Source organism: Phocoena sinus, chromosome 10, assembly GCF_008692025.1.
Source record: "Phocoena sinus isolate mPhoSin1 chromosome 10, mPhoSin1.pri, whole genome shotgun sequence".
Classification (NCBI taxonomy): domain Eukaryota; kingdom Metazoa; phylum Chordata; class Mammalia; order Artiodactyla; family Phocoenidae; genus Phocoena; species Phocoena sinus.
The window spans coordinates 80,096,059-80,112,317 of NC_045772.1; positions in this window are offsets into that span (position 1 = coordinate 80,096,059).

The following is a 16,259-nucleotide window of genomic DNA, read 5'->3' on the forward strand; positions in this document are numbered from 1 at the left end:
TGCTGATGCAGGGGACGCGAGTTCGTGCCCCGGTATGGGAGGATCCCACATGCCGCGGAGCGGCTGGGCCTGTGAGCCGTGGCCGCTGAGCCTGCGCGTCCGGAGCCTGTGCTCCGCAATGGGAGAGGCCACAACAGTGAGAGGCCCGCGTACCGCAAAAAAAAAAAAAAAGATTCTATCATACAGTTAGCAAAACATGGCCACATGCTAATAAGCTCCTCCTGAGGACTCAATCAAACGATTGAGAGGAGGTGTTAAATACTGGTGGCTACGAAGATTCCAAAGGCTGAAGGTATTACTTCACTGAATTATACTATCGTGTGTCCTGGGTCAACTCCTTAAGAGAAGTACTGTTACTTCCAAGTTGCCAATGTTACTTCCCTAATTATTCTGTGAACTTCTTGAGGGCAGGAACCTGTCTTAAGTCAATGTATATCATCCAACACTAGATAACAGCATTAGTGCCTAGCAGGTGCTCAAGAAATGTTCATTGAACAGAACTTAAAAGTTCTTTCAGTTTCTGGATGAATGAACTGAAAAGCAGAGTTAAGCAAAAAGTCTGCTGGACGTAGGAGATGGATCCGAGTTTTGAGTATTTCAGACTCCCGTGTCATGCCATTCTCTTATTCCAATAACAAGAAGCTCAGAGAATGACTAACTGCCCCAAGTTATCAACCATTCACCAGAGTGACCTTTGTTTTTCAGCTTCTGGTTTACTAGGAACTTTTCCAGCCCTGAAAGTACAAGAAGCAAGGGTTTGTGCTGAGTATACAGCAACCTCCCAGAGGAAGTGAGGAGAATTTAAAATATCAGGTTTCCATCCTATGAATATACCGCACAGACGTTACCCACAAGGTTCAGTTGTGCACAAAGAGGCACACTGCTATTTCGTCAGAAGATTAATAGACACAGGTCCCAACCAGAGCTACCCAACATCAGGATGAGAACATTCACATCTCTGTACAAGTTCCTGATACGCTCACATTTACAAGTGCAAAGCACAAGGGATATGTTTTCAAATTGCGTTTTAATTAAACTTCAAAACATCTTCCAGAGAATTTCCTAACGTTTCCCTCCAAACTGGAAGACATTTACAAATGACAAAATGTGTCACCCCTGCAAACATGGATTGTTTTAATGGTGACCCTTACTCCTTGCCAAGTCTACTTTGCTTTGGGGCCTGAAAAGCAAAATCACCCATCCATCTTCCACTTGAGCTCACTGGCTTGTCACTGAAGAACTGCTGGCAGATAACTCTGTTGAGCTGCTCCGTGTCCTACAAAATGAAAGCAAAACAATTACAAACTGCGCCATGTTGGATTTAGTAATTCTATATGCACATTACTGTTTCTTTCACTCATCACGAGTTTTAGTAGAACGCTTGAGTCAATGTAGAATACAAACAATACATTGAAGTGTTGTGTCATGGCTATCTATAGGTGAAAGAAACTAGAAAACAGGCATGTTGTCTTAAGGAGAATTTTTTTCTCTTCGGATGACAGAGTGAGAGATTCTTAATTCCTCAAGAACTAGAAATTTTATTCCATAACAACATTTTATGACATTATAACAACTAGTACGTCATAAAGAATAAGTTAGCCTAACACATTGCCTAATATAATAGAGCTAATACTTGTTTTCTACTAGCTTATTATGCCCAGGTTGCACTAACCTAATTAATCTTTCCAAGCATCTCATGAGGTAGAGGTTTGTTGTCTCCATTTCACAGGTGATGCACTTTTGCCTGAGACGGATTAGACAACCTGCCCAAGAACATGCAGAGGTCACAGGGCAGAGAAGGGACTCAAAGCCAGGGGCATCTGACTCCTGAGTCTGGACTCTGTGCGCCATTGCTACAGCGTTGCAGTAAAGCTTGGTCAGAACAAGCATCTTTGAGACAAAACTATTTTGGTCTTGATTTCAGTGAGTTCAATGAGATCATAGGTTTGAGATGATCCTATTTTCCTCCACTCTCTACTATCTGGGAGGGCACCCCTTACCAGCCTCTCTCCTCCTTTCCTCCCTGGCATCTTCTAAGGCTGACTACCGCCTTCTATTTCACAAAGCTCATAAAGTGCACTCTCTCTCTCTCTCTCTCATACACACACACACACACACACACACACACACACACACACACACACACGCAAGAAGCCCAGGTGTTTGCACAGTCCCATGAATGAGCAGCTGTTGCTTTAAAAGGAAGGTGGCAGAGGAGGCCAGGGAGCAGTGGCTGGCAGGCGGTGTGTAAACTATACAGAGAGCCACTTTCTGTAAGAACGCTAAAACATATTTAAAATGGGACCACCTCAGAGATGAAATCTTCCCCCTCCTGTTACCTCTCAACCTGCTCCAAAACTCCAATATTCAGTTTTTCCAAGTGTCCCTCCCCCTCCCCCTTCCCTGGAGTTTGATGATTTTCTGTGTGAACACTTGGCACATTGCAGAGCAGCTGCATTTAGGAGTCACAAACGATCGCCCAATCGCCGCAGTTAATTCTTTCCCCAGCTAACAGATGCACGTGCCCAGCCTGCGTGCCCGGCAGTCCACTGCCCACACAGGGAGACAATGAGTGAGCCAGCATCCTTTCTTTCCAAAGGGTTTTCCTCTCTGGGTTGGCTTTTGGCTACTTATTTATTCCTTTTTAAATTACCTGGAAAAGAGGAAAGAAAAAGTTTCCATTGAGATCACCTTGGTTTAGGGAAGAAGAATGCCGTTGATCGCTGGAGGGCGCTGTGAAGGAAGAGAGCCAGGCGTGATTTGGGTTTCAGCTTCTTTCTATTGGAAATCAGCCTGGGGATGAAGGTGAAGATCACACACCAGCTCCTGGAGTTGCTTGCTGGCTTGACTTGGGTTCGAACACCCCTGCCTCTTGAAATCTCCCCACATTTCCCTCCGAGTGTCTGAAATTCCCTACCTTTTTTAATCAAATTTATCTTTCTACTTTTATAGCTCTCGATCTAATTGTGAAGAATCCTGCCCTAATCGGAGCTGCCTTTCTATTTTACACTAAGTGAATCTTCTAAAGAGACACAACTAAATACATATTTTATTCCCAGAGGGACACACAAGTCTTAGGGTAATGGCTACACATACTTTATTAATTCACCAGTTAGGGGGAAAAAAACCATATTTTTACTTTTTACTGTGCTGGACTATTAGACCGTGTCCCTCCAATTGGCTATAGCTCTCATGACAGACCTCCTCGTCCCACATTTTCCAAGAATCACGTAGATTCATATGCCTGAGTGACGACAATGACAGCTACTCTGTGAACCTAAAGGCAGAGTCAATTCTGTCCTTTCCTGCAGATAACTAGTTTTCTGGTTGATTCTGTCCTGATATCACCTGCTCCTATGGTGTCACGATCAAGAGGCAATTAACTTGAAAAGTCAATGTCAAAACAGACTGTGTGAAACTGATTTCATTGTTGGGCCTGCTGCTCATAAACTACTTGGCCTTTCTGGATGCCATGCAGAATCTGCAATTGCTTATTTTATCTTTTCTTATACCAAATATGTTTTTCCTATTGAGTTCATGCTTTTCTTTGAGGGTTGGCCTAGCAGCAGCCTATTGCCTAGTAAATACATATTTGTTAGTTGGGAGTGACTGGGTCCCCTGGAAACATCTTCTTCATCAGGGTTGGAAGTTGCACTTCCTTGTTTTCAACACAAACTGTAGCTTAATACAAATCCTGGACAGTTTCAATCATCTTTTACTGTAGTTATAATGGTGACAATAATAATAATCCCTTATGACTGTTTAGCGTTTCTGTAGTCAACCACCACAGAAATAACATCTACAGAGAACCAAATCAACCTTGAGTAATCTATAATAAAAATTCAAAGTTCGAGTGTTTTAAGTACATGCAATGTATTTTATAGTAATAAAATGATAGGGCTTTTCTGATAGGTGAGAAGAGCTCGAGAATGGTTCTAGGGTGCTTTTCTATTGTTCCAGAAGAAGTCCACTCAGCAGATGCCCTCCTCAACATTCATTCCACACACTTAATAAACATTTCTCATGAGTTAGGCCCAGAGGACATAGAGACAACTGAGGCACAGTCCCTGTTTCAAGGACCCAATAGATTACCTACTGCATTGAACTCTGCTGAGCTTTCTGCTGGTACCACCTGGAATTAGGAGGAGAAATATTTCTGCTTCAAATACTGCATCCCTTGTTTAGTGAACACATGTTGTTTGTCTTCCCAGGGAAGGGAAAATATTTGTGCTTCCAGTTGAAAACTATGCAACTAGATTCTAGGCAAAACTTCTCTGGGTTATCAGATTCCAATTCTGTGGAAGTTGTTTTATAATTCTCTGAATTGTAAGTGACTGGTAGCAAGACAAAATAATTCTTGCCTATAATTTTGTCCTGTAGAGGTTCAATTAACTTCTTCCCAACACCCCCAGCCTTGGAAAAAATAGTTTTGCCTCCATTGGCACATTCATTTCAATCTTTTTTGAATGTGTTATAATCTGTCTTGCCCTCTCATTGATTAGTGTATAGAATAAATCTGTAGCACATGTTCATTTACATATCTACCCCAGACTTTTTTTTTCTTTTTTTAAAATTATCTTGTAACAACAGTAGCTTCCACTTGAGTGATCCACCCTTTCTCCATTCCATGTGTTTTGGAGAACTGGAGGGTTAACACAACCTTCTAGTCCTCGGAGTGAGCAAATGACCCAAACTTTGTCAAACAGAGAACTCCATTATCCCTGATTGGCTTAGGGATGGGCACATGATCAAAAATAGCCAATCAGAGTTCTCTTGAACTTTTCTGCCATGCATTATGGGAATTATGTTCTTACTTCTTTTGCATTCTTGGGTTGTAAGAAAAATGTCTACATTTTTTTTTGTGTTCGTCTTCCCCAGGTGCATAAAAGAAGCTGTCCAGTACAAGAGGGAAAGAATCCAACTTACAAAGAAAATCAGAGACAAGAAATGAAAAAAGACAACCCATTCAACCTAACAACCTAGTTTTGTTAGGTTCGGTCACATAGATCTAAAGGGTTCTGAAAAACAAGCCTGACTTCTAACTCTCCTGATTTTCCCCTCTCTTCCAACAGCCTTATATCTACTGCAGAGAATGTCTTTGAGCAGCTAAGCTACAACAACAGATCATTTTAAGACCACAGAGGTAACTGAGATAAAGAAGGAATAACACACTACTCACTTATATTAAGACAGGCTTAAAGCAGTAGGCAGTCTTTTCTAGGGTTTCTTGTTACCACACACTTTCCAAAGCTGCAATAACTTCCTCTGGTACCAGAGCCCTGAGTTCATAGTTCTTTGTTTTTTTTCTCATCCCAGACCACCTACATGTTCAAGCACTCTCCACCTCTTTTCCCCAACCCAACAATATGGGGTACCTGTAGTAGTCTGGGTTCTCCAGAGGAACAGAACCAATAGGAGAGAGGGGGAGAAAGAGAGAGAGGGAGAGAGAGATTGATTTACTACTGTAAGAAACAGGCTCATGTAATTATGGAGGTTAATTTCAAGATCTGCAGTCAGTTGTCTAGGGACCCAAGAGAACTGATGGTATAGTTCCAGTTTAAGATCAAAGACCTAAGAACCAGGAGAGCCAATGGTGTAAGTTCTGGTCCAAGTCCAAAGGAAGGAGAAGACCAATATCCCAGGTTGAAAACAGGCAGAGAAAAATAATTCTTATCAGCCTTTTATTCTATTCAGTCCTTCAACAGGTTGGATAAGGCCCACCCACACAGGAAGAGCAATCTGCTTTACCCAGTCTACTGACTCAAATGTTAATCTCATCCAGAAACACTCTCACAGTCACACTCAGAAATCATGTTGAACAGTATATGGACACCTCAGAGCCCAGTTGCATCGACACAGACAAGTATCCACAACAGTGGCCCACTCTCCTGCTAGAGCACACTGCAGAACAGAATCAAGACCAAGAAAATGAGCCAACAAGGAGTACCTCTTAAAATCAATAAATATTTAAAATATTTTTATAGAGGAGAAGCCATATGCTATGTGAGGGAAGAGCAGAGAGGGAAAAACTCTTGAGGTAGCCAGCAATTAGCCTCTCTTCTATTGCCCGTCAACAGTTCCCCTATAACACCAGATTTGCAATTCCCAGTTTAGCAAAAGGAAAGCTTTGAAGATAACCAGCCTCAGCCTCCTTAGAATGCAATTTAGTGATTCATTGTTGTTATTTAAGCATGCCCCTTGGGTGTCTCACTGACCCCACTCTAAGATGCTAATCAAAATAGTCCTTCAATCACAATCATAGTCCCCCAAGTTTTGGAAACACAACTTGCTCCATTCTGTACACATTCAGTGATGTTTTAACACCCTGCACAGATATCCACCCCTTCAGCCTAGCTCTGGCTCTCTGTATTTTCCCTACAGACATTCTTTTTACACTGTATTTTAATTGCTCAGCTACTTCTCTATATCCTGGTAGACTGTAAATTCCATGATGACTGATAGTGTTCCATCACTAGTGCATGGCATAGCTTGGCCAATGTTAGGTATTCAGTAAGAATTTGTTGAACAGGTATGAATACGTTACCTCTACATGAGGATCTTATCTACCTTACCTGTTTTATTGTATATTTGTCAGAGCAGTGCCTGAAACACAGAAATATATGTGTGTGTATTATAGTTTATTATATTATTATTACTATTATTATTCCCCTTGACTTTCTCCCAGGAAGTCTGTGACAAACCACCCTCCTGATTATGGGCGCTTACCTTATGACTTGGGCTCTGTAAACTGAGTTGCCCACCCACATCAGCATAATCATTTATTTACTCACAATTCAACAAATATGGTTTACTTGCTTTCAAATAGAGTGTATAATAAATATTTGCTGGTCCATAAATTATGCTCATAGGGCTACAGTTTCTAAGGTCATTTCTTTTCTCTGTATCGTTTTGACCATATCCTCTAGTGAATTGCAGCCTTACCTTGATTTCCTATCACCCTTTAAGTCAAACACAAATTTCTGAGTGTTTCTTTCAAAGGCTTCTACTGGCTTGACCCACCCTCTGACTGTTTTCATCTCCTGCTCTAACCTTGTCTTCACCTTCCAGACTAACTAAATTTATTGTCATGTGGTTCCTTCCACTGGTTCTTCCTCTCCTGGCTGTGAGCCTTGGTTCAATTTTTTCCATATCTATGGAACAACAGCCAAACCACAAGTTTCTCCTCTTTAAATCACAGCTCAAGGACCAACTGCTCCAAGGAGATTTTTCCCACCCATCTTCCAATCCATCAGCTCATCACTGACCCTGACTTCCACCACAGCATAACCTTGAAATGACTGAATTTATAAGTATGGTGTGGCTGTAGTCCAACTTCTGGCTTACGTCAATACTAATGGTTTAATCTCAGTATTAATCAATGTTAAATTTGGAAAGAACCAAAAGAAATGTTTAATAGTCATTAAATCAACATTGTAAAATTTAGCATTTTGTGGTGAAGACAGTTAGGTATATTTCATTTGAGTTTAATGAATCTATTCCCTGCCTTGTTCCATGGGATTTGAGATTACAACAACACATGGCAAACAATGACAGTTAAAATTAAACATCAAGATTGAGGAAAATGTGGATAGAATAAAATAGCAAGATGACAGAGAAAACTGGAACATAAATAATCAGGCCATAGAGTCCTCCATGGTTGGTAAAGCTGAATTGCCCATTTAGCTCTGATTTTGGCACTCAGATTATTCATCAAGCCCTCTTTTTTTTACTTAATATTTAAAATTAATCCATCCTCTGAATGACATGAAAATGATCAGGTTACTAGTACTTTTTGGAGTTGATGCTATAGTGTTTTCAAAAAAGTTTCATGTGAAACATAGTCCCAAAAGACCTGGCATAAAAAGGGGGTGGGGGGCGTCTGTGTTCAATTCGGGAAGCTTTGAGTAATCCCACAGAAAGTAACCTTATTTTATTTTGTAAAAACCCAGTATTTCCCAAACGAATTGGAACCCGATCTCCCAACTTTCTCCCCACATCACACCCCACAGAAGTAGCTTGCAAGTGGCTCCCCTGGGAAAAGGTGGTGTAACAATAACAAAGGAATCAGGACCAAGACACCTTGAGATGCTTCAATTGTATGTGTAATGTTTTAGTCACTAAGCTGGGTGGGGGATGTACAGGTATTCACAGTACAATTCTATATACTTCCTGATGTGCTTGATATATTTCCTAGTTACAAAAACAAAAATAAAAAATTATCCCCCTGATGGAAATCTAGCTTCCAGCAGCTTCTCCAAAACAATGAGCAGTGAAAGGGTGCTGACTTTAACTGTGGAATGGCCTCTACTTCACAGCTCGATTATTATTTGGAACAATGATAATTATAACAGTAACAATAACAGCAGCAGATCCTTACAGAGTACTTACTGTGTGTCGATCACTCTTTTCAGGGCCCTACTCCTATCAATTCGTCTAATCAACCCTCTGCATCAGCACTATTATTATTCACATCTTACACATGAGGAAATGGAAGCATAAAGAGATTAAGTAACTTGCTGGAGGGGAGAGGCAGAGCTGGGATGCCGATCACAGCAGCCTGACTCCTGAATCTGTGTTTTACCGGTACCCTGCACTGCATAAGCCCCATTTTACGCAGTGTGGTCAAGGAAGATCTCCCCAGTATGGAGACATTTGAGCAAAGCCCTGAAGGAACTAAGAGAGAGAGGCATGAAGGTTTCTGGAAGAATAGCACCCCAGGCAGAAGGAACATCAAACCATTGCCTATGAGGCAGGTGTGCTTGGCCAGTTTGAAGAACTCTATAACATATATGACCCCACACAATCAAAGCCCTGTGCATCTCCCCAGACTCCACTTTATGTTCATTTATCCATTATTTTTAGTTCCTTCAGCATGGCTTTCATTCTCTCACCTCTAGAATTCTTCTTCTCTAGAACTACTACTTCCCTCCCTCTCCCCAAGCCCCTACCTTTATCAGACTAACTTTTTTGGGTCTTGCCTTATGTTGCCTCTTCTATTACTTCTTTGGCTCCCTCATAATTAGAGTATTTCCCATATATCCCATTTCTCTGTCTTTCCTCCCAATAGCTAACATTTATTAGGTACTCCCCATGGGCCATGATTATGCTAAGATCTTGGCTGGAATCATATCATGTAAATCTCATAACAACCCAAATGCAATGGGTTTTGTTCATGCCTCCATTTTATGGACAAGGAACTGAGGCTTAGAAAGAGCAAGCAACTCACCCAAGGTTACACTGCAAGAACAGGATCCAGATGATGCCAAAACCCTTGCCTCTAAGCCTTCTGCTATATTGCTGATCTAGCACTTATCACACTGTGCTATAATTGCAAGTTCCCATATCTGTCACCCACCAAGTTCCTTGAGGCAAGGACTATGTCATGTTCCTTAATGTTTGGAGTGGTTTCTGTTACATAATAAGCTAAATAAGCATGTGTCAACTTGATGAGTAGAACATAGCCGCTCTCTCCATAAGCAGGGCATCCCTGACTTCAGGAGCACCAAAGCCAGGTCAGAACACTTGGATGAGAGAATTCTGATGTTTAGCAGAGTCATCATCTGGGTACTGTTTCTTCAGCTAAACCACACCATGCATATTTCAATTTCTGCATTTCTGCCCACTCCATCTCCCCTGCTTGGGTACCTTGACCTCCCATCTCTATTTTTCAATGTCCAGCAGAGACATCTTCTTTTCTGTCCATCAAGCCTATTCTGACCAGCCTGACTCTTGGTCACAGTCTCACCCAGTTCCTGACAGTCCATAACAGTCTCTCCAACAATCCAGAACTTCACCAACATATTACCTTACAGAACATTCCATAGATGACTTCCTCACTCTACCTCTGACTCTGAGTGAAAATGACTATACTACCCAAAGCAATATACAGATTCAATGCAATCCCTATCAAACTACCAATGGAATTTTCCACAGAACTAGAACAAAAAAATTTACAATTTGTATGGAAACACAAAAGACCCTGAATAGCCAAAGCAATCTTGAGAAAGAAAAACGAAGCTGGAGGAACCAGTCTCCCTGACTTTAGGCTATACTACAAAGCTACATTAATCAAGACAGTATGGTACTAGCACAAAAACAGAAATATAGATCAATGGAAGAGGATAGAAAGCCCAGAGATAAACCCGTGCACATATGGTCACCTTATCTTTGATAAAGGAGGCAAGAGTATACAATGGAGAAAAGACAGCCTCTTCAGTAAGCGGTGCTGGGAAAACTGGACAGCTACATGTAAAAGAATGAAGTTAGAACACTCCTTAACACCATATGCAAAGTAAACTCAAAATGGATTAAAGACCTAAATGTAAGGCCAGGCACTATAAAACTCTTAGAGGAAAACATGGGCAGAACACTCCATGACATAAATCACAGCAAGATCCTTTTTGACCCACCTCCCAGAGAAATGGAAATAAAAACAAAAATAAACAAATGGGACCTAATGAACCTTAAAAGCTTTTGCACAGCAAAGGAAACCATAATCAAGATGAAAAGACAACCCTCAGAACAGGAGAAAATATTTGCCAACAAAGCAACTGACAAAGGATTAATCTCCAAAATGTACAAGCAGCTCATGCAGCTCAATATGAAAAAAAACAAAAACCCAATCCAAAAATGGCCAGAAGACCTAAATAGACATTTCTCCAAAGAAGAAATACAGATTGCCAACAAACATATGAAAGGATGTTCAACATCACTAATCATTAGAGAATTGCAAATCAAAACTACAATGAGGTATCACCACACACCGGTCAGAATGGCTATCATCAAAAAATCTACAAACAGTAAATGCTGGAGAGGGTGTGGAGAAAAGGGAACCCTCTTGCACTGTTGGTGGGAATGTAAATTGGTACAGCCACTATGGAGAACAGTATGGAGGTTCCTTAAAAAACTAAAAATAGAACTACCATACGACCCTGCAATCCCACTACTGGGCATATACACTGAGAAAACCATAATTCAAAAAGAGGTAATTCATAATACCACAATGTTCATTGCAGCACTATGTACAATAGCCAGGACATGGAAGCAACCTAAGTGTCCATCGACAGATGAATGGATAAAGAAGATGTGGCACATATATACAATGCAAATTACTCCACCATAAAAAGAAATGAAATTGAGTTATTTGTAGTGAGGTGGTTGGACATAAAGTCTGTCATACAGAGTGAAGTAAGTCAAAAAGAGAAAAACAAATACCGTATGATATCACATATATATGGAATTCAAAAAAAATAAATGTGGTTCTGAAGAACCTAGGAGCAGAACAGGAATAAAGACGCAGATGTAGAGAAGGGATGTGAGGACACGGGGAGGGTGAAAGGTAAGCTGGGACAAAGTGAGAGAGTGGCATAGACATATATACACTACCAAATATAATATAGATAGCTAGTGGGAAGCAGCCACATAGCACAGGGAGATCAGCTCTGTACTTTGTGACCACCTAGAGGGGTGTGATAGGGAGGGTGGGAGGGAGACACAAGAGAGAGGGGATATACGTATAGCTGGTTCACTTTGTTATACAGCAGAAACTAACACAACAATGTAAAGCAATTATACTCCAATAAAGATGTTTAAAAAAATTTTTAACCAAAAATGCTTAATTCAAGTGTTATTAAAAAGGTACTTAACAAGCACTGATATACAAGAGGAGTTTTAAATATTTAGGAGTAGGAATAAATTTATGTAGTATTTGAATTTTTCTTATATCTTTTAAAGTAAAACTTTACAACATGTCTTACTCTGGGTCAAGTTCATTTTCTCATTTCGATTCTGAACCCTCTGTACAGGATCGATACCTAAGGAAGAACAGACCCTGATGTCCATATGTGATCATCATTTCTTCAAAAAAAGAACTCCTAAATAAAAGTTACTGGAGGCAGGTATCAATCATTCAACACACACACACACACACACACACACACACACACACACAAACACACACAAAGTTTTTTATAAAATCACACCACTGATCTGGTGGGAAATATTTGAGAAATGAAACTTTGATAATTATAGACTTATTTCACTAGCATAGATTATCTTCATTTGTAATAATGGTAGCTAATATTATTTGAGCATTTCTTATGAACCAGGCACTATAAGTGCCTTGTATGCATTATTTCATTTACTCCTTCAAAACCCTTATGAGTCAATAGGGTTTTTAATCCCATTTTTCAGATGAGTACCGTTGGAATCATTTGTCCAAGGAATGTGTACCTAGAAAGGTCGTAGAATTGGAAGCAGGCAATCTGAGTCCAAAACCCCTCTCTGTTTTTCATAAAAATATGGATTCATTCATAAGTTGAGACATCATTTGGGAATTTACAAAGCAGAGATGTTCACTACATAGTATTTATAATTGATAAACAGGAAAAAGGAGAAAAATGCAGATGCATAAGGTAAGATTTTGAAATATTTTACATTAATTTGATATCTAACATTTCCCATTAATTACTAGTTTTTAAATTATGAAATAATATCCTTATTTTATACTGTATTTACTTAAAAGTTATGAAGTAACAAGCACCACAGATTTTCTTATATTAAAATATTACATTTTTTGAATCTCAAAATATAACATTTTTGGTCCCTGAGAATTATCTGATCATCTACTTTAAGAAGTTTCTTATTGCAAAGTAACAAATCGGCAAAGAAAATATTAAATTTGCCAACTTAAAAATTTTAGCCATGATATCTATGTCTAAAACCATTATTAAATTTTACATTAAAAAAAAACCCAAACCAGCATAATTATGCCATGTTAATGTAAAATTTCCAGAGTTTCAAAAGTTTTTTTTTGTTTGTTTTTTCCCAATTAAAACCACATAAAGGAGACCTGGAAGAAATTTAAAGAGGTCACAAGGTTCATTCCCTAACCGCTTGCGATCAAGACTAGTATCGAAGAGACATTTTAAGGTTATTTTCTAGAATAATTTTCACCCTATTCCTAGATTGTGCTATGATTATTTGACATGAAACAAAATGTTATTGGCATAATCTTGAATTCTGGTGACAGCCTGAGAGTTACCACTAGGTGGCAGCACAGGAGACACTCAGGCTCTGAACTGAACTTTACGCCAATTCATAACCAGAGGGGTAGGCTGGCCAGAGAAAGGTATAGAAGGAGATTAAACAAGCCTCTCCTTCTGTTATACATTTCAAAATTGTGGCTTTTCTCGTCAAGCCCTATTATGAGTTAGAGAAGATAAGAACGAGAATTTTCTTTCATTGGAAGAAAAATCACCTATTAGCTTATTTCCTTTCGTTTTTTTCCTTCATATGCATATTTTTGCATAGTTGTAGTGAACATACAATTTTATATTCATCTAGTCCATTTTCCACACTGTGGTGAGATCGATATTTTCAAAATGTAAACAGAATAAGTCTATATCCCTGCTTTAAAATTGTCAGTGGATTTGTCTTTCTCCTTCCAAACAGCCCTGGATGGTCTCATACGGCCTTTACATCTCAGAGTCTCCCATCAGACTGCAGCACCAGCACAGTGAAAAGCACTCAGTTCATATTTATTATTCTCAAAAAATTTTTTTAACTGTAGTAAAAAAAAACCCCACCAAACATAGCATAAACTTTACCATCTCAACAGTTTTAAGTGTACAGTTCAGTAAAGTATACTCACACTGTAGTGCCACATACAGTATTGGCCTTTTTGTGACTGGCTTTTTTCACTTACCACGATGTCCTCACATTTCATTCATGTTGTAGCATGTGACAGGATTTTCTTCCTTTTTAAAGCTGAATAATATTCTTTTGTGTGTGTGTATATTATATATATATATATATAATATGTATGTAACATTTTCTTTATCCATTCATCCACTGATGAACATTTAGGTTGTTTCCATGTCTTGGCAATCATGAATAATGCTGCAACAAATATGGGGGGACAAACATCTCTTCAAGACCTTGCTTCCTGTTCTTTGGGATATATAACCAGAAGTAGGATTGCTGGATCTTATGTGAGTTCTATTTTTAATTTTCTGAAGAACCTTCGTACTGTTTTCAACAGCAGATGTACCATTTTACGTTCCCACCAACAGTGCACAAAGGTTCCAATTTCTCCACATCCTCACCAGCACTTATCTCTTGTGTTTTTGATGATAGTCATTCTGGCAGACATAAACTCGTAGGTCATTGTGGTTTTTATTTGCATTTCCCTGATGATTAGCAATGTTGAACATCTTTTCACATGTTTGTTGGCCGTCTGTATATCATCTTTGGAGAAATGCCTATTCCAATCCTTGGCCCATTTTTTAATCAGGTTATTTGTCTTTCTGTTGTTGTTGCGTTTTAGAGGTTCTTGATGTATTCTGGAAATTAATCCTTTATCAGATACATGATTTTAAGTATTTTCTCCCATTCCATAGGTACCTTTTCATTGTTGATTATGTCCTTTGGTGAACAGAAGTATCAATTTTTAAAAAAAGAAAGCTACATAGTCTTCACATTTATCATTCTTTGTGGCAGCCACAACATCCTTTCACCCAGTGAGTGGTAGCATCATAACTGACTTAACCATTCCTCTATTTTGGGACATTATTTCCTGTTTTAGATAATGCCATGAAAGTAGGTGTGTGCTTATAATTTTTCCCCCTTTGTTCTTAGTGATTATTTCCCTAGAATTTATGTTGTCAGAAGTAAAATTAGTTGATAAATTAATATGAGTATATTATGATTCTTGATATTAGTTGCTAAATTTCTTTCTAATTAATTTACATGATCAACTATAATGTTATAATAGTTATTGTTATTATATGCCAAGCACTCAGCTGGATTCTTTGCACATATCGTTAGTCCTCATATCAATGCTACAAGGTGGGAGTTATCACCATTTTATGGTTAATAATATAGATTCAGAGATTGTATTATTTACCCAAGATCACACATAAGTGTGATCTTATAAGTGACAGAATTATCGTTTGATGTTAATTCTGCCTTACTCCAAAACCAGGAGTGATATTTTCATGACACTACATTGTCTATGTTTGAGAATATATCACTTTCACTTTTCCTTCACACCATCTTCAAAAATTTAAATGTTTGCTAATTGGATAAAGGGAGAAAGGGTAATTGCTATTGTTTTTTGAATTTTATTTTATTTATTTTTTATACAGCAGGTTCTTATTAGTTATCTATTTTATACATATTAGTGTATATATGACAATCCCAATCTCCCAATTCATCCCACCACCACCCCTCCCTCCTCTTTTCCCCCTTGGTGTCCATACGTTTGTTCTCTACATCTGTGTCTCTATTTCTGCCTTGCAAACCAGTTCATCTGTACCATTTTTCTAGATTCTACATACATGCATTAATATACGATATTTGTCTTTAAATTACACATCTTTGATTACACGCACGGATGAGTATTTTTCCACATTTTAATTACATTACCCCTTACTATTTCTTTCCTCCAAACTGAATGGATATTTCCTTTCTCTGCAGGCCGTAACATATAATCTTTTTACAATAAACGTGATTACAGAACTTTTATCCTGCCTTGAACTGTGTGACTTTCTCTTTTGTGAGTTATTTGTTTGTATCCTCAGCCCTATTTTTATTTTTATATCTTATCAAACTACTTAATTTTTTCTGGAGTAAAGGTATTAACCTTTGTCAGTCATATCTTTGCAATATGTTCTTTGCTAATCTATTTCCCTTTCTATTAGTGTTTTTAAAATTTATATCATATAGTTCTTAATTTTTACGTATTTATTTTTAATGTGGTCATTTTATGTTGAGCATTTAATTTGTGGTTTCTTCTGTTGTTTCTAAGCTTAGAAATTTATTTTATTTCCATGTATAAATACCTAATAAATATTTATTTCTACCTTCTTGTTTTGCTTTTTCTATGATTTTATTTTAATATTTAAATCTTTAATCCCTCTGAAATTTACTTTGAAGCAGTATAGATGTAAATTTTGTACTTTTTCAAAATTGTAGATAGTCTCAATACTATTTATTGAAACTCCTTTCCTTATTGTTCTGTAATGACTCAATTATATGTTAGTCATTTATATAAACTAGTTAATTTTTAATAACAAGTTTATTGAGACATAATTCACACTAAAGTGCACAATTCAGTGGTTTTCGTGAATTCACAAAGTTGTGCAACTATGACCACCTAATTCTAGAACATTTTCATCAGCCCCGAAAGAGACCACCCACTTGTTAGCAGGACTGCTTGTCCTCCCCTCTCCCAGCCTTGGGTAGCCACTAATCTACTT